Source organism: Corvus cornix, chromosome Z (assembly GCF_000738735.6).
Source record: "Corvus cornix cornix isolate S_Up_H32 chromosome Z, ASM73873v5, whole genome shotgun sequence".
In the NCBI taxonomy this organism is placed as follows: domain Eukaryota; kingdom Metazoa; phylum Chordata; class Aves; order Passeriformes; family Corvidae; genus Corvus; species Corvus cornix.
The window spans coordinates 51,402,013-51,426,191 of NC_046357.1; the positions used below are offsets into that span (position 1 = coordinate 51,402,013).

At 39.8% G+C, this 24,179-nt stretch overlaps 1 protein-coding gene across 2 annotated transcripts in view; it reads right to left on the reverse strand.

Annotated features, from left to right (window-relative positions):
* Nucleotides 1-2,907, reverse strand: part of CEMIP2 (cell migration inducing hyaluronidase 2) — a 51,186-nt gene extending 48,279 nt beyond the window's left edge. Inside the window, exon 1 of one of the 2 annotated variants that reach the window (XM_010393071.4) lies at nucleotides 2,664-2,907. The gene's annotated coding sequence lies outside the window, so the exon portion shown is untranslated. Of the gene's footprint in view, nucleotides 1-1,812; nucleotides 2,021-2,663 lie in introns of those variants that run through there. The other variant, XM_039566885.1, reaches the window with a different exon arrangement.
* Nucleotides 2,908-24,179: the final 21,272 nt, after the last annotated feature.

Sequence of the window (24,179 nt, forward strand, 5' to 3'; positions counted from 1 at the left end):
CTTGGTGGTAAGGATGTTGAAGTATTTAAGTCAGACTGAAAAGCACCTGTCCCGCTGGACCCTGTCATTAATCAAGGAAATAAACCTCCTAACTTCATTTGAAATACAAGCTACTCCAATATGTATCAACACCAAAAAAAAAAAACCGAACCAAAAAACAAAAAACCCAAAAACCCTGAGCAAAATAACCAAGGCAGTCCCACAGCTTGTGCTCTACCTATTTTTATATTCATGCCTTAGAGGAAAAACAACCTTATTTGTTCCCCTGGTTTGTCAACTTGTGAACTGTGCCACCAAAAGGCTTCCAGTGCTTCCAGTCACAGGAGTTGTAACAGCTGGGAGACCTTTAGTGGATTACACAGGGCCTTCTGAAAACAATGATTTTTACAAGAGACGCCACCATATCCTACTAGTTAGTGTCTCTACTAACAACAAGTCAGATGAACTTGCTAAAAGCTGCCAACCAACCCTCAACACCACATTCCCCACAAAATACTGTGGGGCTAATGTGTTAATATTCGTAATTAAAAAAACCTACAGTGTGCCACTGAGAAACATCTATCCACATCTCAAAACAGCACACACCACAGCTCCTGCTGAGATGCTGAACTTCAGAAGACACTCTCATTTTAGCACAGACCTCACAAGACCCCTTGTCTTTGTCCTCTTCCCCTCCACATTCTCTTTTTTCTTCCTGAATCCCTCTGTAGCTGGAGGCATTACTTGTGCTTTACATATAACTTACTTCTCTGGCCTCTTTGCCTAGCTCAAGTCCCTGGCATACAGTCTGCTGGATGCTGTATTAGTAGAGAGAGTGCAGGAGGAGCAGGCCCAACAAACTTGATCTGGTAGGAGATTTCACATCCATGCTGGCAGTGCACAGGATCCACGCAGACAAAGCACCTCGAAGAGCTATAGACTCCTACGAACAAAGATGAACCTCCCTCCTCCTTACTGCTACCCATGGGCCATTTCACACCACCAGCAAGCCACGGCAATCTTTTTCTGTGATTCATTAAAACAGACTAACGCCACACAAAAATACAAAGTACTACTTTATACTCCTTATTACATTGTCTTTGTCAAGCCCCAGCTCCTATTTTGTTTTTAGAACTACTCAGAAACATAAAATCTCTTCTTTTTTAGGGAAACCGTGCCACTAAATACACATGTAAAATACACATGTAAAATACAAATAAGGGTAGTATCTTCAGCACACAGCCCTCATCTAAGATGTGATGTCGCACAAATGCAGCGCATTAATCACTGCACACCCGCTTTTCCTAGAGGAGCTGCGATGATGTACAACTCAGTGTTTCTTCCGTGCCTCGGGGCAAGTAAAGCAGCTGCTGGTTATCAGTCACAAGGACGGCATTCCACGACAGCCCAAGCACTCGCGTATGCCTATGACAAGTCCGAGCGCAGTCACGCCGCGATGCGGACCTGAGCCCAGTCGCTCTCCACCGCGATCCCGGCAGCATCCGACCAGGCGCGCCAACAAAGCCGCGGCCCGAGGAGCGCGGCCCCGCCGCCGCACCTGCCGCGACCCCGCGGAGCGGAGCGAGGCCCACACCTGCCGGGCACGCGCGACTCCTCAGGGCGGCCGCACCCGCCCCCGGCTGCCGCCCGGCCCTCCCCGCCCCGCCGTCGGCTGCTGCCGCCCCCGCTCCCTCCTTCCCTCCCCTCCTGCCGGCCCCGGGAACAAAAGACGCCAGTGCGGCGGAGCTCGGCTGGCGAGGCGCGGCGGCCCGGCCCTCGCCCCGGCACGGCCCGGCCCCGCGCTGGTCCCGGCCGGGCCGGGCGCGCTCTCACCTGGGCCCGGCGCGGCGGCGCGCTCAGGGCGGTGGCGGCGCGCTCAGGGCGGCGGCATAGCGCTCCCCGCCCCGGAGACGGCGGGAGGCCGCCGGCTGCTCTCTAACTCCGCCGCTCCCCGCCTCGGCTGCCGCCCTTACGCAATTGGCAGCGGCCGCAACCCCGCGGGGCTACCCAGATCGCGGGCCCCGAGCGGAGGCGGCTGCGCCCCGCCGCCGCAGCCCCGCCTCCCACGCTCCCACCGCCCCCGCGCCGGGGGAGGAGCGGGGCCGCCCGCCCGCCCCTCGCCCGGCCCGGCCGCACCTCAGCTCTGCGCTCCGCCGGGTGCTGCGCTGCCCGGCTCTCCCCTGGAGCTCCCCCGCCGGACTGTATGCCTAGGCCCTCCCGCTGCTACTGGGGGACCAGGTGCCGCCTCCTGCAGCGCCAGGGCCTGGGGTGGGCAAGTGGAGGCACAGGGTAGTTTGCATCCATGCCCTGACCTACGGCTCTCCTCTGGGCAGTGTGGAGAAGAGCTGACTGGCAGCTCAAATACTGGACACAGCGTTAGATACCGATGTCCGAGTTAAAGTAATAGTAATAATAGTAATAGTAGCAGTAGTAATAATAACAATAATAAAATAATAATAAATGCACAGTATAAGCACGCAGGTGCTGCCTGGGCGGTGTGAAATTTGCGCGAGGTACGAGAGCAGTTGAAGAGCCAGGCGGCAGCGAGGAAAGATAGTGTGCTGTCTCCGGAGGGGCAGCGGGGAGCGATGGAGAGACACCCGGAGCGCATGAGAGGCGACAGTAGCAGAGAGCAGAGACACGCGGCAGCTGTCGGTACGTGCAGGCTGAACTAAGTTACTTACGGCGGTTGTAGTCCGGGCAGTCTGACCAGGGCAAAGAGCTGACTGGAAAACCTGACTCCACTTTCTGATTTTTTTTTTTTTTTTTAAATTTTGTGTCAGGTTTTAATGTTTTTTAAGTAAAATCAAGCTAAACCCAAAAAATGTTCTGAATTTCAGAGAACCCCTGCCTGTAGCTGTTACACAGCAAAGAGCATCAATTGGTGTAGACATTCAGAGGAACTGTGAAGATTCAGGGCACCTCAGCCTCTCAGGCTGTCTGCTTTGATGTAAGTCTGACAACGGACTTCTCTTAAGTCTGGGACCTCCCACCATTTCCGTGCACCAAGGTTGGGCCACACTCATTACTAATGAGACAGTAAAAAAAAAAACAAAACCAAAAACCAAAAAAGACACCCTGATCGTATTCAAGATGCTTCAATGAAATGCTTCGGGAAATACAAACGTTTCCCAACATAGTTATTTCCTTGGGAATATTACAAACAGATGAATACAAAGTAATAACTCACTTGTGTGTCTATGAACACTGCCCTACTTTGGCTCTAGCGATTTCCTCTTTGTTTACGAATAAGCATAGCCTGTGTGGTGTGCTTATAGCATATGGAGACATCTAGCGCCTAAATAATAGACTGCAAATCAGCTTCATTAGTCTGAAATCTTGGAGAACACAGCTGAATCCATTGCTTGCAATATTTCACCCTAGGACTGCTGGGTGCGGAGCGGTTTTACCGCAAACTGTCACACCACTGAATAGCAGCTGCCGTGGGCAGGGACTGTGGTAGAATAAGCAGCTGAACTAGCTCAGGAGGGAGCTGTGACTGCAGCTCTGCTGCACAGCTTGAGCTTCAGGCCTGAGATTTACAGCAGTAATTGACTCAAGACAGAGATTTGCCTGTATAGACACGAAAGGTGTTGAGACAGTTCCTAACTTGCCCTTGCCACTAAACCACAGAGAGGAAAGCCCTTAGGTGTATGAATAAGACAGTTTCCTCTTGGCTTTGATAGTGTTTCTCTGGTTCTATTCTTTCTTTGCCAGCCCAGGAGCACAATCATTCTAACACATATAATTGTAAATCTTTGCCTCTTTTCAACAAACATATGCAAACTGAATACTTAGATTTGCCAATTACTTTGGCTAAAATTAAATTGAATAGTAAGCATTGCTTATCTACTGGAAAGATATTATTATTGTATTTCTGTCCAGGATCAGAAAGTATTCACTTTTTTATATACTTGTGTAAAGAAAGAAGAAATACAGACTGCTGATCAACATTCTCAGCCAGAAGCCTGAAAACAAGCTTGTTTCAGTGATACCCATGTAGATGTTTTTGCCAGTACAACTATATAGGGGCATAAAGTAAAACATTTCTAGACGCTTAAATAGTCTGAAACAAAATGTATTGCATTATGTATGTGTGTGTGTGTAGGAGTGCACGTGTGTGTATATTTTAGACAACTGACATAATACGTTTCTTTCAGTCTCCGGCAAGTCCCAAACATCTTTGAGCTGTGAAAGTACTAGATCATAGGACCATAGAAAAATTAAGGCTGGAAAAAACGTTTAAGATCATTAAGTCCAACTGTCAACCCAGCACCACCACCATGTTCACCATTAAACCATGTCCACAAGTGCTATACCCACAGGTTTTTTGAACACATCTGGGGATCGTGACCCCACCGCTTCCCTGGGCAATCTGTTTCCACGCTTTACAACCCTTTCTGTGAAAAAAAAAAAGAAAAAAAAAATCCAAACATTTAATCTAAACTTCCCCTGGTGCAACTTGAGGCCATTTCCTCTCATTCTGCTACTTGTTACCCAGGAGAAAAGACTGACACCCACCTTACTATGACCTCCTTACAGGTAGTTGTAGATCTCTTACAGAACGGAATTATCACCAAACAACTACAATGTCTTTAAGTGATGGATACATTTGAATAAAACAATCCCTAACCCTGTAAGTATGCAAAATATTAGACTTTGAAATTACCTGAGTATTTGAAACCTCTCTATCAAACCCAAATGGTACACTAAAGCATTAGTGCTTCTGCATTTGATATGATTAGTTTCTTCACGCTGCTTTGGGTTTCAGCAGACAAAAGGTAGGTAAAGTGTATAAACCAAAGTTTAAAACTGGCAAAAGATGGACTTGAAAGAGATGATTGATGCCATCACTATGGTCTAATGATTTCAAAATAAGTGAGAATGAAGCAGCTTTTGTCCTTCTGAATAAAAAGAGGTACTAGGAGAGAGGAGGGAGTGAGTTAGGAAGCAACAGGAGGGAGTAAGTATTGGTAGTTACCAGTTAAAATTGTGTCCTCTCAATTCCCGTGGAAGTCCTTAGAAAATACTGCTGTTGGTCTATTGAGATAAGAGAGCAAATGTACATATTTCTTTCCTTACTTAAGCCTTTCTGGCATATCTTCCAGGTACTCTGTGGTAATACTTTTTCCATATAGTAGCCATGTTTTAAATTATCATAAAAAACACACAGATTTTTAATTAACTTTCTGGGAGTTTAGCACATGTAGCAAAATAAAAGTTAAATTATTGAAAGAGTACAATGGCTGCCTAGGCTGGGGGAAGGTTTGCTCTCAGTAAAAGCCTGATCTTACTTTGACATACTGTGCTTCAACCAGAGGTAACAGCAGTTAATAAAATAAGGGAGAAGACAAGAGTGTAAAATGCATATTGGGGGAATGTAGAAGTAATTTTTAACCAAATTTAGTTGGGAGCAGTTTCAGTGCACCATCTTCCCCTGCTCACTGAAGAGCCAATGCCCTTTTCTTTCTGTATGTCAAGACAACCCATATGCAACTAATTTATTTTTTTCAGGTTTACAGAAAAGTGTGACCTATTTCTGAGTTCTGCTGAATCCTACCTGTCATTCTCCTCCCTTACTTTGTCTGTTCCCAAAAATTTTACAGTGGAGAAACTTGTCAGAATTTCAAGATTCTGGGTCATATAAAGATGAGAAACTCTTGAAACCCAACAACAAAAACTGATATATTTTTAATGGCTTTTAGATTTCCTCCTCTGTAATCAAAAGTTGATAGTGAATCAGCAAAATAATTTTAAAGCTTCTGTTAATGAAAGGAGCATAGGCTGCACTGAAGGGTACAAGGAGAATTAATAAACTAGGTTTTAAAAGAATAGTTGAAAATAAGTATAAAGAACAAATAAGAATGGGAGGGGGAAGCAGATATACACAGATGGAACATATGAAGGGGAGCACATAATTGAGACAAAAGGAAAAAAGAAAAAATCCCCGACAAAATCACAAAGCAGATATGAGTACAAGAAAGCTGTATTTTGCCTTTTACACTTCTAAAGTGCAGTTGGATGAAAACCAAAATGCAACAAAGCCATAGTGCATTAGTTTTAAATATCATCTGAACAAAAGTCACATTTCCCTACCAAATCAATTCAACGGTTAAGAAACACAGGTACTACTTTCTCATTGTGCTTAGATTTTAGTTCAACGTTATTAAAAAACTTGTGATTGTGATTGTCTTATGTATTTTAAAAACTTTTCCTTGGGAAAGCTTCTCACGGCAGGTGTCCACCTTCCAAGTCACTTCAATATATATTTTAATGTGAATTGGGTTGACATTTATGTTAATTTCACAAGCTAAGTGCAACAGTAAATTTGCCTTGCATTTAAAGTAGATATTGATGGAAACTCATTTGTAAATGAGTGACCAGAAACACAGCTGCAAGGACTACTGGTTCTAGTTGCTTGTTTGGTCAAGAACCATAAGCAATATATAAGCAGATACACTGTTAGGCTAGTCAGGTCCATGAGAGTTAAATTTGGAGTGCTGTGCTCAAGAGACAAGAGCCACAGTCTACAGACCTTTTAACATCTCTCAGAAATCTTTGATTATGAGACGTTCCACAGTCCATAAGGCAGACTAAAAATTGTTACATGCATAATTTCCTACAAATTGCCTGCTAGACTTTGGTTGAGACTATTTGAAAGGCCTATGATCATTTGCATTTCATCTCATGGGCCTGGTGTAATTGCTTTTAAATTATGCACGTTTCTATGTGATAAATTTAAGTCCTGAATTTTTTGTTTTTCTCTTAAAAGAGAATGATTTTGGTTAAAACTCTGTGAATTTTATGAGAAGAAGAGCACAGCTTAAAGCACAGATTTCTGATCTGCATTCACATACTAATAAGCCATTAAACATGGCAAAATTGTGTTATTTTAATTTTTGAGAAGGACGGAGTGTCTGACTTCCACTGTAGAGAAATGCATTTTAAGTGGTCTGCTCTTATGGTTATTTATTATGTATCTGATTGAAAAGGTGAAATGCTCAGGAATATTACGTATTTTAAAATAATTAAAACATTTGGAAAATAACAAAGCTGTAATACTTCCAAATTAGTGCCAAAAACAGATATGGAAAGTTCTAAAAGCCTGTATTTGCTGGTACCTCATTTTGTCCCAGAAGAAACATATGTAGGTAGGAATACACTTTGTGTATTTGAAAATACAAAAGGCCAACTGCAACATTACAACACTAAGATAACATTGTTTTCCATGGCATTAAAACCAAGTTCAAAACAGAACTCTCCATCAATCACAAGATACATTTATTGCACATGATGATTCATTAATACAAGCCTTCTTGCAAAGCTTTGGGCTTCCCTATTCACATTTAGATTGTAGCCCTCAAAATTTCATTATTTTATAAAAACTTCTGTAAAATTCAGCAGGAACACATTTGACACATGTTTAAGTGATGTCGTAGAATAAGGCAGTTATGCTTACCTTGTTTTGTAAGAAAGCAACAACATGCGTATGTAAAAGCAGGGGGGGTTGTTTCCAGTAAATTTTCAGTTTTCTGCCAACACAGCATGTCACCAAATGACTGACGGAACCTTTTTCCTTTTTGGAAGAACAAATACAAAGGCGAATCACAGTTACAGGAAAAGTTATCTGTTGGATTCCATGCATAGGACATCATCCTGACCTTTTGTATTTTTTACAAAAACGCCCCAGGAACTGAAGTGTCTCATATGAATGACAACCAAATGTGAAAACAAGTATTTTTTTGCCGGACAGAAATGAATACTTTGATTCTCTGAGATGCATTTGTAGTCCTGCAGAACATGGACCTTAAGCATTTGGTTCTGATTGAGATATTCAATAATCCTAAAAATTATGCTACTTTTTTTAAAGTCAGTTCTTTAAACAAGAGCTTGAGGTGAAAACACCATGATCATTACTGGTTTTGCAGATCTGTTTCTTTACAAAAACCATAAATTAACATTAAAATAAGACTCTCTACACTAAAGCAGAGGTTCATCTAGCAAAGTAGACTCCTTCCGACAGCTGATGACAAGAAATTACAAGAATATATTAAAAAAAGTAAAGTAAACATACATCAAAACTTGATAGACTACTTCCCCTTCTTCAAGTGATTTGCAGCTTTGTGTCACCATTGATATGCTTCTTTTTACCAGCTTCTATTAAAGAATCTGTTGCTTTCTGAACTATGTAAGTTCCTAACATCCATGATGCCCTGTGACAAGGAGCTCTGTAGCAGAACTGCTTCTTGTAATGAGAAATATCTCTTTCTCTTGTTCAGAGGTTTCACTTACCTCATTTCATATGATACCCTGTAGTTCTGATGTTGAAAGTTAGTCCTTATTTACCTTTTCCATGACACTCCATCATGGTCTCTCATGCTTATCTCTTTTGAGATAATAATAAATGTATTAACAAAACATATTTCTTTGTCCCTTTCATGGAAATGGTTGCATTTCTCAGAATCTTTATTTTCCTTTTGCCAATTTTGCTGCCCACTTATTTAAAGAGGACAGGAGAATTGCAGTATACTCCAGAATATGGGTACCTTAGATTAAAAAAAGTGTTTTCATTCTCCTTTCTCCCTAAGTCATATCTAAAGTCTTTTTGCTTTGTTGGTCACCACTGAGTACTCAGCTGATGTCTCCTTAGTAGTATTTCTGAACAGTAACTGTTTCGAATCTGTAATTGTGTACCTAAACTGTACTTGGGATTTCCCAAAAACCTGTAAGTACCATATGCTATCACAATCACATCAGTAAGCTTTTAAGGAGGAGCTGGATTTCAGATTGTTCGTGTTTTGTTCAGCAAGTTCCTGTTTTGTGTCAATTGCAAAATAGGAGCCACACAAAAATGATAACCTTTGTAATAAACTAGCCCTTTGAAAAAAAGAGGCCATCAGTTCCCTATTGTCTCCTTAAATACCGTCATTTAATTTTTGGTAAGCAACGAGGGGAAAAAAAGACAGGAAAAAATACCTAATAAAATATATAACGTGCTCAAGGCAAGACAGCATTCTCTGTGCAAGCTTGCCATTCTTTGTACACATAAAGCTACTCAGTCAGGGAAGTTCTTTTCTGCTGACCCTTTAATTTTCCTTCAAGTTCTTTTGCTACCAATCTTATGTTTCCCTCTTGCTTTTTGGTTCCACTCCCTTAGCCTGTTTCCTATTTTTTTTGCAGTAGAAGCATATTTACTAAGCCAGGCAGATGTACATGTTGGACTGGCACCAATATTTTATAGTGAAGTCCTACCTCTGCAAAATTCCATGCAGCAAGCTGCATGGAAAAGAGAACACAGGAAAAAAAGAAAGAAGAAGACTACAGCTAGAAAGATACTTCTTGTTTGTACATAATGCATCCAAAACTCAGACAGAAAAGATAACTTAGACAATGATTTCTTAGCTGAAACTTCAAGCTGAGCATAGTGAAGGTATAACAACTGTCGAAGCAATTGTCTCCATTCCAAATTAGGCAGAGCACAGACTTAATAGAGATTAAAAACTTAACTGAAGCCAACTCCTGGGAAAAAACAATGCTACAATTGGGGGGGTCTAAAAGAAAAACCTCACAACCAAGCCTCTAGAGAATCAGAGGTAATGACTGTGCAGAAAAGGTCTTGCTGGCTTTATGTATGACAGAACCTGTCTAAAAAACTTACTTGGACAATATTTTCCATAAAGCCTGGTGTTTCCCACCATATATTTACGGTTTTTACAAGCATAAGGAATCACCAATGGTGCTGAGCTGATACAACGATTAGACCTTTTCATGGGTTCAGACTAAAATTCACATGAGGCCAAAGCAATGCAGCAGCTTTCATCAGCCCCTGCTGCAGGGGTGAGATTCACGCAGGCTTTGGACTAAATCTCCACCTGCACATGGACCAGATTCATGCTGGACAGACTGGTCAGAACAAAAAGCTGTATGAGACTGGGAAAATTTTTGTCCTCTCGTTGAAGCACTCAGCAATTGGACATAAACTCTTAGACACTCATGTTCTGGCTAACCAAAAAGACAGAGTGGGATCCAGTCATTTCCCAAAGCTATAGATGCTTTAAGTCAAATCTCTTGCTATGCAGAAAGGACTACTATGTGGTTCTAGATTGTTATTTTACTTAATTTGTTACGTAATTAAAACTTTTGACATTACTGTTTTAGATCATACACATTTCAGGAGATAAAAATCAAAGCATGTATGTAAATTATTGCACTGGGGAGAAGTGAGGATATGTGAGACCTGCAGATGGAGGGGCAGGATATGCTCCAGGTGCTGCGGCAGAGATTCCCCTGAAGCCTGCGGTGCAGCCCATGGTGAGGCAGCTGTGCCCCTGCAGCCCTTGGAGGTTGATGGTGATGCAGAGATCCACCTGCAGCTCATGAAGGACCCGCACACCAGAGCAGGGGGATGCCTGAAGGAGGATGCCATCCCGTGGGAATCCTGCGCTGGAACAGGCTTCTGTCAGTTGAGGAGGGGAGTGATAGAGTAGCTGGGTGGACACCTGACATCCAGCTGAGGTCAACCCACCACAATTACATATTAACTTAATCTTTGTGGCATGTCATTTTAACAGAAATACTTTAAAAGAGGCTTCTGCCTGTTTCTTTTGCATTTTTGATAACAGCTTACCTTTGGTCAACTTCGTAAGTCTCTCACATGTAACCAGTGAAAGAAGACACTTTTTTGGAATCAGAGAAATGTGATAACAAATCATAAATTGTCTGAAAGCCGGAGTGTACAGAAAGAACATTCACTTTTAAAACTTATTCGCCAGTGCAAAATATTGACTTCATGTACAGATAATGAATTAAAACTAGACACAAATGGGCACAAATATCTTTGCATGCTATTATTTTGGACCTCTTCTGATAGAATATTGTTGAATTTGAAAAAGTACTACCCGATCCACTTATCTTGTGTAGAAAATACTCAGGAATATGTTGCAATATATAAATCTAAAGTATTATTCTGTAGTAATGACTCTTCTTTTTTTTTCAATGCATGGCTCTATTTGGTCTTCAGAGTTTAAGCTTTGGTTTACTATTCATCTCTCATCCCCCCAAAAAGGAAGCCTATTTTATTTGGTGTATTTACAATTCAGTGTCTAAGTTTCTTGCAAGATACTATACACATATATTCAAACAATCTTAATATCTGCCTTGGAAGGCCTGCAGCTCTACGATTAGGTTTCAAAATATGCATATCTGGTACAACAAAAGACATGAGATGTGAATGGCTCCCGTATGTCTCATGGGTGCTAATCCTGAAACTGAGTAACCACACTTTAAAGGGAAATATTAGTAAACACTTTATTACTAATCAGAAAAAAAAATGTTAGTGTGACTGATAACTCCTCACCACTATTGGTTAGTGCCATATTCCAACTGAAACCTGGAGTGGAACATATACTTACTTGCTAACTTGAATTGCTTACCAGGGGAATGGAGTGTCTTCCTCCCTTTAAAGGAATTTCATTTTCATTCTGGTATACATGCTGTCCTTTTCACTAGTCATATTTTCAAGTGTTCCCTCAATGAGGAAGGCAGACAGCTACAACCTTTCTCTTTCTTATTTTGTGAAAGAAATGCTGACTTTTTCATATGCAGTTGATAACACTCAAAACTTCACAGGAGGCTTGCTCCTCTCCTTGGACTAGACTAGTCTTGAGCTAGAACTCAAGTTAGAGAAGGATTTAAGATCTGAATAGAACTGTCAGGTGAATTCCATTTTCTTGGATGTGAACATGGCTGCTACAGTGGGGATTACTGTAACATGCATATATCAAACCAGGAGTCCCATGGAAAGGAAATCTATATGGACAGATTCTTGCTAGATGTTTCAGAGATGTTTATTTCTCCAGCCGCATGGCCGGGGCTCTGCCCAGGAACTGTTCCAGTCACGGGACCAAGGGTCCTTCTGCCCGCGCAGGGAACACAAACCAACCCATGGGAACGAGGCTGAGCAGGGGCAGGGAAACCCCGTGTCTGTGCCCTCAGGGCCCCTCTCCCAGGGCTACACGGCAGGGGGAGGACACCCCAACACATGGCCATGGAATAAGATAGCACTGAAAAAGATGATTCATAGACTTTCCATAGGAACTAGAATGAACAGAACTTTTAGCACAAAGTTCTCTGTGGCTTAAGGGTGTTCTGAACATTTAAATAACACTAGCTGCACCTTACTATGGACTGGGTAAATCTAAAGCAGGAGACTGCTACATTTGATGTCTGGCTGACACAAACATATTTGATCTTTCTTTTTAATCTCCTCTGAAATACAAATGGGTTAAACTCAGAGAAGTTGTGAATAGAGGCCAAAGCTATGATCTCCCATGTTATATACAGCAAGGTACCCATTGGTTACAACCTCAGGCACCTGTCCTTGACAGCCTTAAGACCCAGCTTGCAGAACCTCATAATTGGTCCTGCAAGTAGCAGCACCATCAATCAATGTGGAAACTCAAGCTCATTTGGTGTTGTCAGCTCTCATGACTCTTTCATTAGCTCAAAGTTTAATAACATTTGCCTTACAGTCTCTAGACTCTCTTATTCTCTTTAGAATGCTATGATTACATCAAAATCTAAGGTTTCTTTTAAAAATGAAGTACTTTAGCTTCTGTTTTGAAGCTGGAGTTTGGCAATATAACTTTTATGTCCGTTGATGGTTCAAAATACAGGAGATAAATTAAAAAGACCAGGCTTGGATTAGTTTGTGTTGTGGGAGAGGGATAAACTCAAGACTTTTTGTGGTTCAACATATGTTTTCAATATATTGGATTGGTATAGTAAAGACTTTACTGGCCCTTCCTTGTTGAAAAGACTCATAAACATCCTCTGTAAAACAGAGCTCATACAAAACTCTATGGAATGCATTCTATTTACAACTAAATCTAAAAAAGAGCTCTGTGCACCTCTTTTTCTTTTTTATCTGATTGATAATGATCTAGGTCACAATGCAGTACAGTCTTCCTATGACTCTGCCAGTATTGTCTCACCAACAGTACAGTCATTACATACTACTTAAAGGATAGCAGAGACCCAACAGGATACAGACCCTTTTATCTTTGAGTCAACTTCAACCAGCACTCCAGCAGATTAAAAGAATGATGGATTTGTGTTTATAAAGTGGGTTGAAAACAAAGTACGGAGGAATTGCCTGATGCCACCGTGGGGGAAGCAAACTGAAGACAAGCAATCTTCTCATTCCAAGTCAATGCAAACCAGTGTCTGTTTTGTAATCATTACTGTCTCTTCTAATATTCCAGCAGAAAGGTGCTGGGCAGCCCAAGACGATTAAGCACGTCTTTTGGGGATCTATGCATTCTGGTCCTTAAGTCATTAACATGGCCAGTCAATAGCACTGAGGGACTCTTACAAGAAAACATATAAAGTCAGAAACCTACCCCCAAACACTGACATCCAATTACATATTTGAAATATAAGTATAAATTCAAACAAAAGGGTTAACATAATTTGCCAGGTTTTGTGCTGGCATAAATTCCTACATTTCTAGAGCACTCAAACCCAGAGCCTTTCCATCGAACTGCAGACTGCGTTAGATAATCTGCCAGTAACGAAGATTCATTAGACTAGCATGTTAAATGTACTAATTGTCTGGTAATTCAGGTATATGTCAGCAGAGGGCATAAAGAATGTCAGAAAGCTTTCAAATGTAAACTAGTCTGAAAATACCTTTAAATAATCCAGCATTTTATCATAGTTTTGTTTCACTATCAATATTTGCTTTCTGTTACTGCTTCAAATTGCTGCTTCTAGACACAAGAAAATGAATTAAACAAACTTTAATTATAAATGTTGTTAAACAGCTATAAAGAATTATTCTTTAAATACAAGTTCATGCTTATATTCTTACAGCTCTTACTTTCCCAAAACCTTTGCTATATGAATTTCCACAGGAAAGCACACAGGAAAATGGCAAAACAAAGGCAGGTGTTTGTGGGTTTACCTTTCTCAAGAAAGCCCAGCATAATTTATTAACAAAGATTTGAATGTCACACTACTTTCAAATGTGTTGCATTAAACACATTTGAAAACCAAGAGTCAGCATATGTAAATAAAGTTATGCCTGAAACAGTGGGTTTAATCTTATCAGTACAACTGAAAGCATGATTGCAGGTCTAATTCAAAGAATGTGCGCATTTGCTAATCCTCAGTTTGCTGATCCTAATTTGAAAAGAAACTTAGGACAATATAAAAGACTAAATAAAATTCTCAATGTCTTTATCAAATGGTTGTAGGTCTACTTTGGCTGTAAATGGGTTAGAAACTTCTAAAGTCATGGCCACTGTTTTCAGTAAGTTGTGGGGGTTTTTTGGGGTTTTTTTGAAAACTGACATTTTTTTCCCTGTAGCTGGTAAATATAAGAAAACAGAACCTAGAAAATTCAGATGTGGTCAGGCTGAATGATCATTTTTATCAATGATTTTGACTGTCCTAACCAGCTGTTTCAGAATCTGTTTTTCTGCAGTACTGTAAAACACTTAAGAAGAGCTGAGGCAGCTCTGCATCTTGTGATAAGGAGGCCACCTCCTTATCCTCCTCACCAAGGCCATCAGAAATGTAAACAATAGCTGTGGACAGAGCTCATCACAAAGCTTTAGGCTTTGCATTAGGGTGTAGTCCAGTGCTCTCCAAAGTATGCATGTGGCAGGGAAAAGTACCCCCAGGGTGTGTGCCAGACAATCCACTGGAGTGAAGGAATACAGATTTTAGCAAAATAAAATAAAATAAAATAAAATAAAATAAAATAAAATAAAATATTTTCAAAATAGTGTTTGTTTCCTCTTTATCCCACATTGATTTAATTTCTATTTTTAAAATATGTTCTATAATGTACATAATACATTAATAGAACAGTACATGTATACAGTTTATAAACAAATATATATGCCTCTATTATGGGTGCAAGCTAAAAAAGGTCTTACTGATAAAGGTGCATGATCAAAAACATTTGGAGATCACTGGTCTAGTCCTAGTACAGTATGAGTGAATAAAAGCAGAAGATATGCCATTGCTAGACATAAATTCTTTTATCACAATAAACTGATTTCCCAAGGACGTATGATAAAACAAAGGAATTGGAAAACAAGAAGTAATGTAGGGTGTTCCCCCCTCTTTCCACTTCCTTTCATTTTTCCATTTTCCTTCTTCCTCTCTATTTTTTCATTACATTTGGCACTTCTCCATTTACTAATTTCTCCACTCCTATTTGGATTATTTTTCTTTCAAAAAGTTTTATTTTGTAAGGACAAAAGCTTGAAGCGCCTATTGTATTTTTCTTTTCATTTTTCCTTTTCCTCATTTTGCTGTCAAAATCTCTTGCTTCTCCCAGCATCTCCTCTTTTTCTGTCTCATTCTGCTGGTTTTGCCCTCCACTACCTAACTACAAACTCCTTTCATCTGATCTGCAGATCCATCTTTGGGCCTTCAGCAGGCTGATCATTTACCTTAACCTTTTTTCTTTTTCTCCAGTGGAACTTCCTATTTTCCACATCCTCTCTTCCCTGTTATTTTCTTTTCCCACAACAAAATGGAAGAGAAATCCTTAGGAGCAGAGACAAGCTTTTGTAGTGTTCTGCTTCCTCTGGCCTTCCGGCTACTTGGCAACAAACCTTCCCTTATGAAAGCAGGAATAAGCTTGCTTAATTTAGTTTCTTCTTTGTTACTGCACTTTTCAAAAAAAATATTTACCTAGTTAATTATTAACCTATTAACACAACGGCCTAAGAAATTATCAGTCACAGTGAAGCGTAATCCAAAATAAGTGATGTAGATACCTATGACACTTAATGTTTTTTTTCCTCCTAGAAAAATCCCTTGAGTTAAAAGAAAGGATCACTACAGGAATTACCAATGTAGATGCACATTTTTTTGTCAAAACTATCACATCAAACTATGTATTATAGTACATATCAGAAAACGTTACTAACTTTACTAAAGATGACCATTTACATTAGTTCTCGAAGTGTTTGCTGGTACCTAGTTTCACTGCTTTAACTATGCTAAAAACAGGCTAAGTGCTTTGGAGACATGGTTTCTTCTAATAACATGTTCTTTTAAATATTCTGTCACAGGAACAGTATCAGCACCTACATCCTATAAATACCATGTCCTTTTCTACACTAATGGTCTCAAAGGTCAATAAAAGTATCTACAGAAATACTGACCCATAAAATATAACAATGGCTAAATTATATATTTATACACTATGTTTTTCTGTAGATAATACATATGTTGTTTCTTTTTATCAGATTATTTGAAAGCATGAGAACATATTTTCAGTAATGCAGTTTCTTAGTGTACCCTAAGTGTGCACTACATCTCAAACAGGACACAGAATAGGACAACTAAATGATTAAGGAGGGGGAGTACTTCCTTTACCAAGAAAAATAATCAAATCCATTAGGGAATAGTTGGGCAAGATGGTGGCAGAACTGTTCACTAAATCCTGCAAACAGAAAAGGGAGGACTTTCATTTAGGAGTGAAAATTTAAGAAGATGGATTTAAAAACAGAGAAAAGAAAGTACTTCTTTTAGAGTGATGAAATTGTTCTATTTGTAGCCATGGAACAACAGTATCAAGAAGTTCAAAAAGGCAATAAACACAATAATACACTAAAGATTTTAAAGGACACAGGTTTGGATGTAGTCTTTAACATTTCTAGTTCTCTAGTTTAAGATGTCAATGGAGCACGAGATATGACAACAGAGAGTGCCCAGTCTACAAGCTGTTCCTAAATCACACTTTTGACTAGCAATGTTGCAGAGAGAGTGCTGGGACAGATGGACAACTTACTTGACACATTACAGCACTTTTAAAGAGAATTTACTATAAGAAAAGTTTTTACTGTGCACTAGTTGCTAATCTGTTTGCATGTTCTAAACCATGTGAAAATGTGATACAATTAAAGAAAAGCATAAGTAATCATGCATATCGTGTGTCACAGGGTTATTGCAGAAAAACTGACACATAAGATATTAGAATAGAATAGAAACTTTATTGCCCACCCCTATCCCTGCTCTACATGCAGTCTACACTGTGCATAAAGCTGCACCAAAGTGAAACTTAGATGTGGAAACAGATGTTTCCATGTTTCCTGTGAGTTCAATGCAGCGGATCAGCTCCCAGCATCATAACCAAATTGGTTCTTTAATTAGACCTTTGTCACAGGAAAAAACTCCTATGAACCATAAAAGGGAAGCATAGAAAAGCACTCCAGCCAGCTGAATGATTCACTAATAATAAGAATCCAATTGTTGTCTACCATAAATGATCACATGACTGCAACAAAAGTATACAATTATTCAGTAGCTGTATGTCCAACAGGGTCATGGCACACGGAAATGTGTATATTTCAAAACATTAAGTACTTAAACAAACACACCTTAGTGATTCCTGGGCGCTTATAAAATCCAATTGTTTACTGAAGTCATATAGTACTAACTACAATTCAGAACAAGTGATAAAGTTTAAACAAAAGGACAAAAAAATTACCATTAAACACATGCATTTTTATGGCCATGTCCTCACATGCCACAAACAGAGACAATTTGACCCAAAACATCTGTTGAGCACTGACAAAGCAATAATCAGAATTGAGTAATGCTTTGTTCTCACATGAATGCTATTGTTCATATATGATTGTTTGTTAAAATAGCTACTCCCCATAGAATTCATCGAATTGTTAAAGCTGCAAAAGACCCTTAAGGTCATCAGGTCCAACCACTAACACAGCACTGCTAGGCCTACCACTAACCCATGTCCCCAAGTGCTGTGTCTACTTGTCTTTTAAGTACACCCAGGAAAGTGACTCAACCGCTTCCCTGAGCAGCCTGTTCCAATCCCTGTTCCAAGCCTGGCAGTTTCTTTGGTGATGATATTTTTGCTAACATCCAATCCAAACCCACTCTGGTGCAACGTGAGATCATTTTCTCTTTTCCTATTACTTGCTATTTGGAAGGAGAGACTGAACCGTGTAAAAAAACCCTGTTGATGCAAACTTCTGTGGAAAGCAGACCTAAATGTCACAGATCAGACACACATGGGAAAACCCAGTGAGATTTTGTTATGCATGAACAATGCCTTGCATAAATCAATTTCCTTATATTAGAGAGTGAAAATGTGGCAGGACAGTAATGCATTGTACCAGCAGTCTGAAATGACCACAGATTAAATTTAATGTTTACCTTATCTGCATTATTCTGGAGTTGCCTCCAGGACTGCATATTCAGATTTGCCAGTCCTTGTGGTTTTATCATGCCTTGTGATATCTCATGTCTCTGAAGAGCTCTAGTTACTGACAAGTGAATCTCAACTTTTCCTTGAAACAGAACCCTCAAGGTTTTGTGACTAGAGAGAAACACGTAAAATACAGCCTCCGTATCATCCTAACTTCTGGCATGACTCAAACTGTCATCGGTAACCCAAAATGTTATTGCAGTCTGTATCTATTTGTGCCCTAAATTGTTCCTGTCTCTCACAGACCCTGCAGCCGGGAAGCTGGGCTGGGCAGTGCTATCGTGGGCACTTTTAAAGTCGGCTCTCACAGGCAGCTCATCCCTTCTGGCCACGTGGATTTTGGCTTGTTGGCTTCCTGGTCTTTGGTCAGGTAGAGCCTTTTCCTTTTGGTGCTCTCGTTTGGCTTTTTTCTCTCGTCTTGGAGAGTCTGCAGCTGGCAGCTTTGAGCTGCCATGGAGGCGGATTCCACAGGTGTCGCCTGACACTGCGGCACCGAGCGGGGGCGGCCCCGCTCCAGCAAGCCGGTCCAGATTCATCGGTCCCCGCTCCAGGAGAGATTACCTTGACTGCTCCTGCCGAGAAAAAGGGGGAGTCCCTCCGCAAGTTTCCAGCCCTTGATCCGCAGAACACCAGCCGGAGCTCCAGCTGGAGATAAGCAGAGCGCAGGGGGACGGTGGTGAAAGACTGTCACCAGCTTTCCCTTTGTCCTTCGAACCACGAACTCAGCTGTGGAGCGTCACCCCGGGGGGGGGGTGGTCCCTGGCATTTTGGGACGCTCTGTTCTGTGGAGTCTGCGAGGTTTGGCACTTTTGTATCTGGTGGTTATTAGCTGTTATTTCTTGACTGTTGTCCCCACCGTTAGTAAACTTACCTTTTCCCTTACATCTACTTGTATTCATTCTTTATTGGTGGAAAGGGATTGGTTGAACGTATAAAGGAAGGCACCTCAGTCCAGAGTGTTCTGCTTCAAGTTGTCTTAAACCAAGACACAAATTCTTGTTTAGGAATCGTAAGTAACATAATGACAGGTTATCTCTTACACACCTGCTATGATGGACAAACTGAGACAGTGCTGGGATCTACAAATACAGCAGAACAGGAACTCATACATTTTTGTCCACCCTCCTGTTCTGGCTCCAAGCATGTGGTTTGTGTCCCATCACTTTGGAGGCCACAAAACCTCTGACAGGAAGAAACTTTTATTAAAGCTTGTTGCTAACTATAAATGATACTACAACACAAAAAGAATTCTGATACAATACAAACAGAATTCTGATAAGTAAGGCATGCAATACTCTGCTTTTCTCTGTGCAGCACACTATGACAGACTTGGCCAAATACAAAATGAAGAAGTAAACTATACATTTAACTAATACCATCTTGACTAGCAGAAAGGTCTGAAAACTGCAATAACTCATCAGCACTTAGATTTTACCACCCAAATCTTTTGTGAATGCATTTCTAATGAATTAAAACATTGCCATCAATGTAAAAAACCAGCACCATCCTGGGAGGCTGTTATAAAACCAGAGACCAGATAGTTCTGTTCCTGTTCTGAGAAGTGTGCAGCACGTACCAAATGGACCTAACAAACTTATTTTAGTAAGTATTTGGGGCAAAATCAGATTACATCATATGTGTCTCCAAATCAGTAATGCTGTCGCAAAGCTGCTGGTGATTTTTATCTGCACACTCCTTGCTCTCCTTAGAATGACTTACAACATTTACATTTAAAGTGTAGACAGTATGACATTTAAAAGCAGGTGACTTGGCCAACCAAGCACCTTTGCAATACTTACAGTGCTGGAGAAAGACTTGCAGTGCTATTATGTGTATTGAGCTACTAGACGAGTTATTGATCAAATGACTTGAAATGCTTTTCTAGCTTAAGACTTATTTGGATCTTCAGCATAGTTCAGTTTTAGAATTTTAGTCAATCCACCATCTACCTGATTCCAGTAGAAAACTTCCGGCAAAAACTTTTGTGGCTTTGGAAATTAAAAATGTCCCAGTATGACAGCCTGATTACATTCACATGGATATATCCAATGCTCTAAGAGACAAGGCACAGTTACCTACTTGAGGTGCACACAGCTTCTAGCCTAATAGGAAGGTATATTGACTGTCTCATCAATGTCTCATGTCTTCTCTGCAGTGCTCATTGAAGGTTAGAAAGCTGTTTGCCCTCTTTAAGCAAAAAAAAATTTGAAAATTAAGTATTAAAGTAACAACCATTTGTATGATGCCTCCTTTATCAACCCCAAAATCTCTTCTAAGCAACAAGACCATTTTGAGGTTTTCCCATTATTTTGAAATACACTATTAGACTAAGACACCTTACTAGTGCCTCTGGGAAAAAGTTAATGCTGAGACAATTTTTTATGGTTGGCCCTTCCTCACTGGAAGATTAATCTGTTTTTAAGACCATTTCTTTTACATTGTCCTCTTTCTTAAAAGATTTTCCCCATTTTCCTTGCCATTTTACCAGAAGTTTGCTAGGATTTTATTTCCTTTCACAGAAAAAAGACATCTTAACTGAGAAATTTAAAAAAAAAAAAAAAAGGAAGAAGATTCAGTGTAGAAACTATTATCATCATACAATAGAATTAAAGAGGGAAACGTTCTTTATTTGTATGGCTATTTTACAGTTAATAATCTCACAACTCAAATTGGTTATGAAGTTCCATATGTTACCAGTTCTAAGGTTATGTCATGCAGACATTTCAGTCTGGTGGTACTCAAGCTGAAGGGGTTTTCACACTAGCTTTTAACAATCAGAGTTATCTGAACTGTTTAAGTGATGGCGAGTAAGCCTGACACACAGTTACTGGCTCATGACAAACTTCCCCACAGTCTTTCATTTTTGTTTTACAAACACTAATAAGATAAAGTAGAACCAATTTTATTATCCAATTTTATTGAAACAACCCAAAACAACCCTATCTCATAACTTAATAGCAGCTGTGAATGCAACATTTCCATCTTTGACAATGTTTAAGATGCCTTTCAAGTACTACTTCTCTTTTCAGGGTAGCATGCTTACACTTTGCTTCTAGCTTTTCAATCTTCCTTTTGTAGTACACTGTAGCAATCTGTGATCTCTGATGACACTGTCTGTGGTACAAAATTTGGCATTAGTCTGCCTCAGCAGCAGTGCATCAAACACTGATGGTTTCAGGACTAAGAGATAAAGGGCTCTTTCAATAGGGGGTATCTTTGTCACTTTCTCTTGCTTAAAAATAAAGCATCAGAAGTAGGCCCACCCCCACACACGGTGCATACAGTTTTATAAGTTTAGCAAATTAGCATAATTGACAAAAATCACCAATTAGGAGTACAAGCGCAGATGCAATTCCCTGGTTCAACCCTCTCTGAATCCTGTTCCCCACCCCTTAGATGGGACTAAACTTTGTTTATAAAAATGTGTCTTCAAGAGCTGTTTTTTGGCCTAGGTTCCCAGAAAGAACCAAGATAGGATTGGGGCCTTGTAATGTGCTTTGTCTTTCTGCATAAGGAAAAGGTAGGGAAAAGCAGTGGGAAAACTAGCCATGGGTACAACAATAGCCTACAGCGCTACAAATATATGTGTAAAAAATAAATATATAAAAGAAAAAAAAAGGCAAAAATCACTCGGCATCACAGCAGGGTCCCGGACTCCTTTTCTGCAAGGTATTCAACCAGTCAGCCCCCTAATTACACACTATTTTCCTTACTTCTGACTTTAAGATGTTAACAATGCCTACTATATAGTGAGAAAAATTAGTATCTGTAGGACCTGGAATATTCCATATAAACAGTACCTTGTTGTCCAGTGTCACCCAATTCAAGGAGCCCAAAAAGAACATGTAATATCTTTCCCAATAAGAGAAGTCTTGAAAAGGAAAGTAAGTTTTAAATCAATCAATGAGAGTAGCTAACTGAACACTAGAATTCTTTGCTGCCAGAAGCAGGCAGTAAAGACAGGGACGTTTTATGTAGCTGTGAATGTAACAGCAAAACATCTCCTAAACAGACCCCACCTTTAGAAGGTAATTGCATATTTTACATATATGAAGTTGTTTTGAAGCTGATTTGCCAAGGTTTCCAGAACTGAAAGACAGCTTACTGTCAAATACATCTCTTAAAGAAAAAAAAACAAACCAGGAATGACACCACGAGGTTCACAAACTGCTCTTTTCTTTTTCCCTAAAATACAGGCATTGTCTTTTCAATGAATGCTGAATCAACTTTATTTATCAGAAGACAATTGCAGCTATAACATTAAACAACAGCCCATTGTCAATTTCACCAAAACGATGGTATAAGGATAAGACAATCAGGATGTCAAATGTCTTCCTCATCATTGCAACAGCTCAGAGTTGCTTTCTGTCACTAACAAGTTTGCTGCCGTAATACCACCTGCAATACAGGCTAGGCTATGCCTAAAACCCATTTAAATTCCTTCAAGTATACAACTCATCTGAAAAAATACAGGTGTAAAACATAAATCAGCACAAACTGGCAAAAATTACCCATGCATAAATGGCTCAAAAGAGACCAGAATCTCTACTCACCAGCATAATCCAGCACAGCTGCATATACTGAAGACAAAACACTGTTAGTCAGATCTTTTGTTCTGCTTCAACAAAACACAGAAACAAAAGCAGCAAAACTGCTATGGCACCTTTTCTTTTTCAATTACAGGGTGCCATAGTATTCCCTGGCACAATCAGATAGTTCTTGTGATGACAGTTGATCATTTGTCCACAATTTGCAGGCAACAAAACTACAGCCAACCTGTATCACTTAACATTGCACTTTTACACCCTATATTTATGAATTCCTGAAGGGGATTCTCAAAACACGCTTCATTCAACACAAAGAAAGCACTTAAACATGTAATGGTAATGATTTCCATCAAAGATAGTGGCTGGAAGGTATCAAAGCTATGTATCAAATACAATGTAATAAAGCTGAGTTACACACCTGTATCCAAAAGTCTTGGATTAAGATGAAAATCCTTAAGTCTAATGTTGTTTTTCCTGAATATACTCTGAAATTCAAAACTCATTAAAGCATACTTGATCAAAAAGCCAAACAAGAACCTAGATGCTTGAGAATAAATTTCTTTCTACTCAATTAACTCACCAAAGTGCACAAGACAATAAGTCCTTTTAATTTCAAAGAAGGAAATAGTTTATAAGTAGCTTTGCAGCAGAAAGCCTATATGCTAAATGGCAAATTGTAGTAAGGTGAGGCATGGGGTGGGTGGGTGATCAGAACAGTAGCTGCTGATAAAGAAGTGTGCTGGCAATTGGTAACAATGGGCTACTGCTTTAGATGCCAGATTTCCTAAAACACACGAGGAGTTGCTACGTATTTTGATACTGTAAGCAACTGCTGCTAGTTTTTGGAAAACAAAACAAAAGGAAGAACTGCAAGTTTGTGGAATATTGTTTACTGTCAATCAACACATCTTAACCAAAGTTTTCACAATACTCAAAGCTACATTTAAGTATACAATAATCTCAATCACAAAAAACAAGCAGAACAATTAAACTACATAAGGCCTTAGAAGCACAGTGTGTATTGTTGGAATATTATTTTGTTTACAATCAGGCTACATATAATTAAGTTTATTTTTCATAGTTTTATTCACACAAAATGCATTCAAGGGAAAGGCAACTTCAGTTTATTTCACAATGAGTTAATAGAAAAATGTCAATATTCTCTTCTTGCCACTCCTCCCACCACACCCAGGCCTGATTAGTAAAATTTCCATAAAATACTCAAAAACCAATAAACTTTTACACTAAACATCCAAAATTAAGCCTGATCAGACAACTGCAAAGTTCAAACTGTTTATTACAATGTCGGATAAACATCAAGGTTCTTCTTAATGACACATTGCGGCTCTAGACAATCAGTGTTTAAAACTACATGGTTCAAGAAGTCTTCTAGGTTT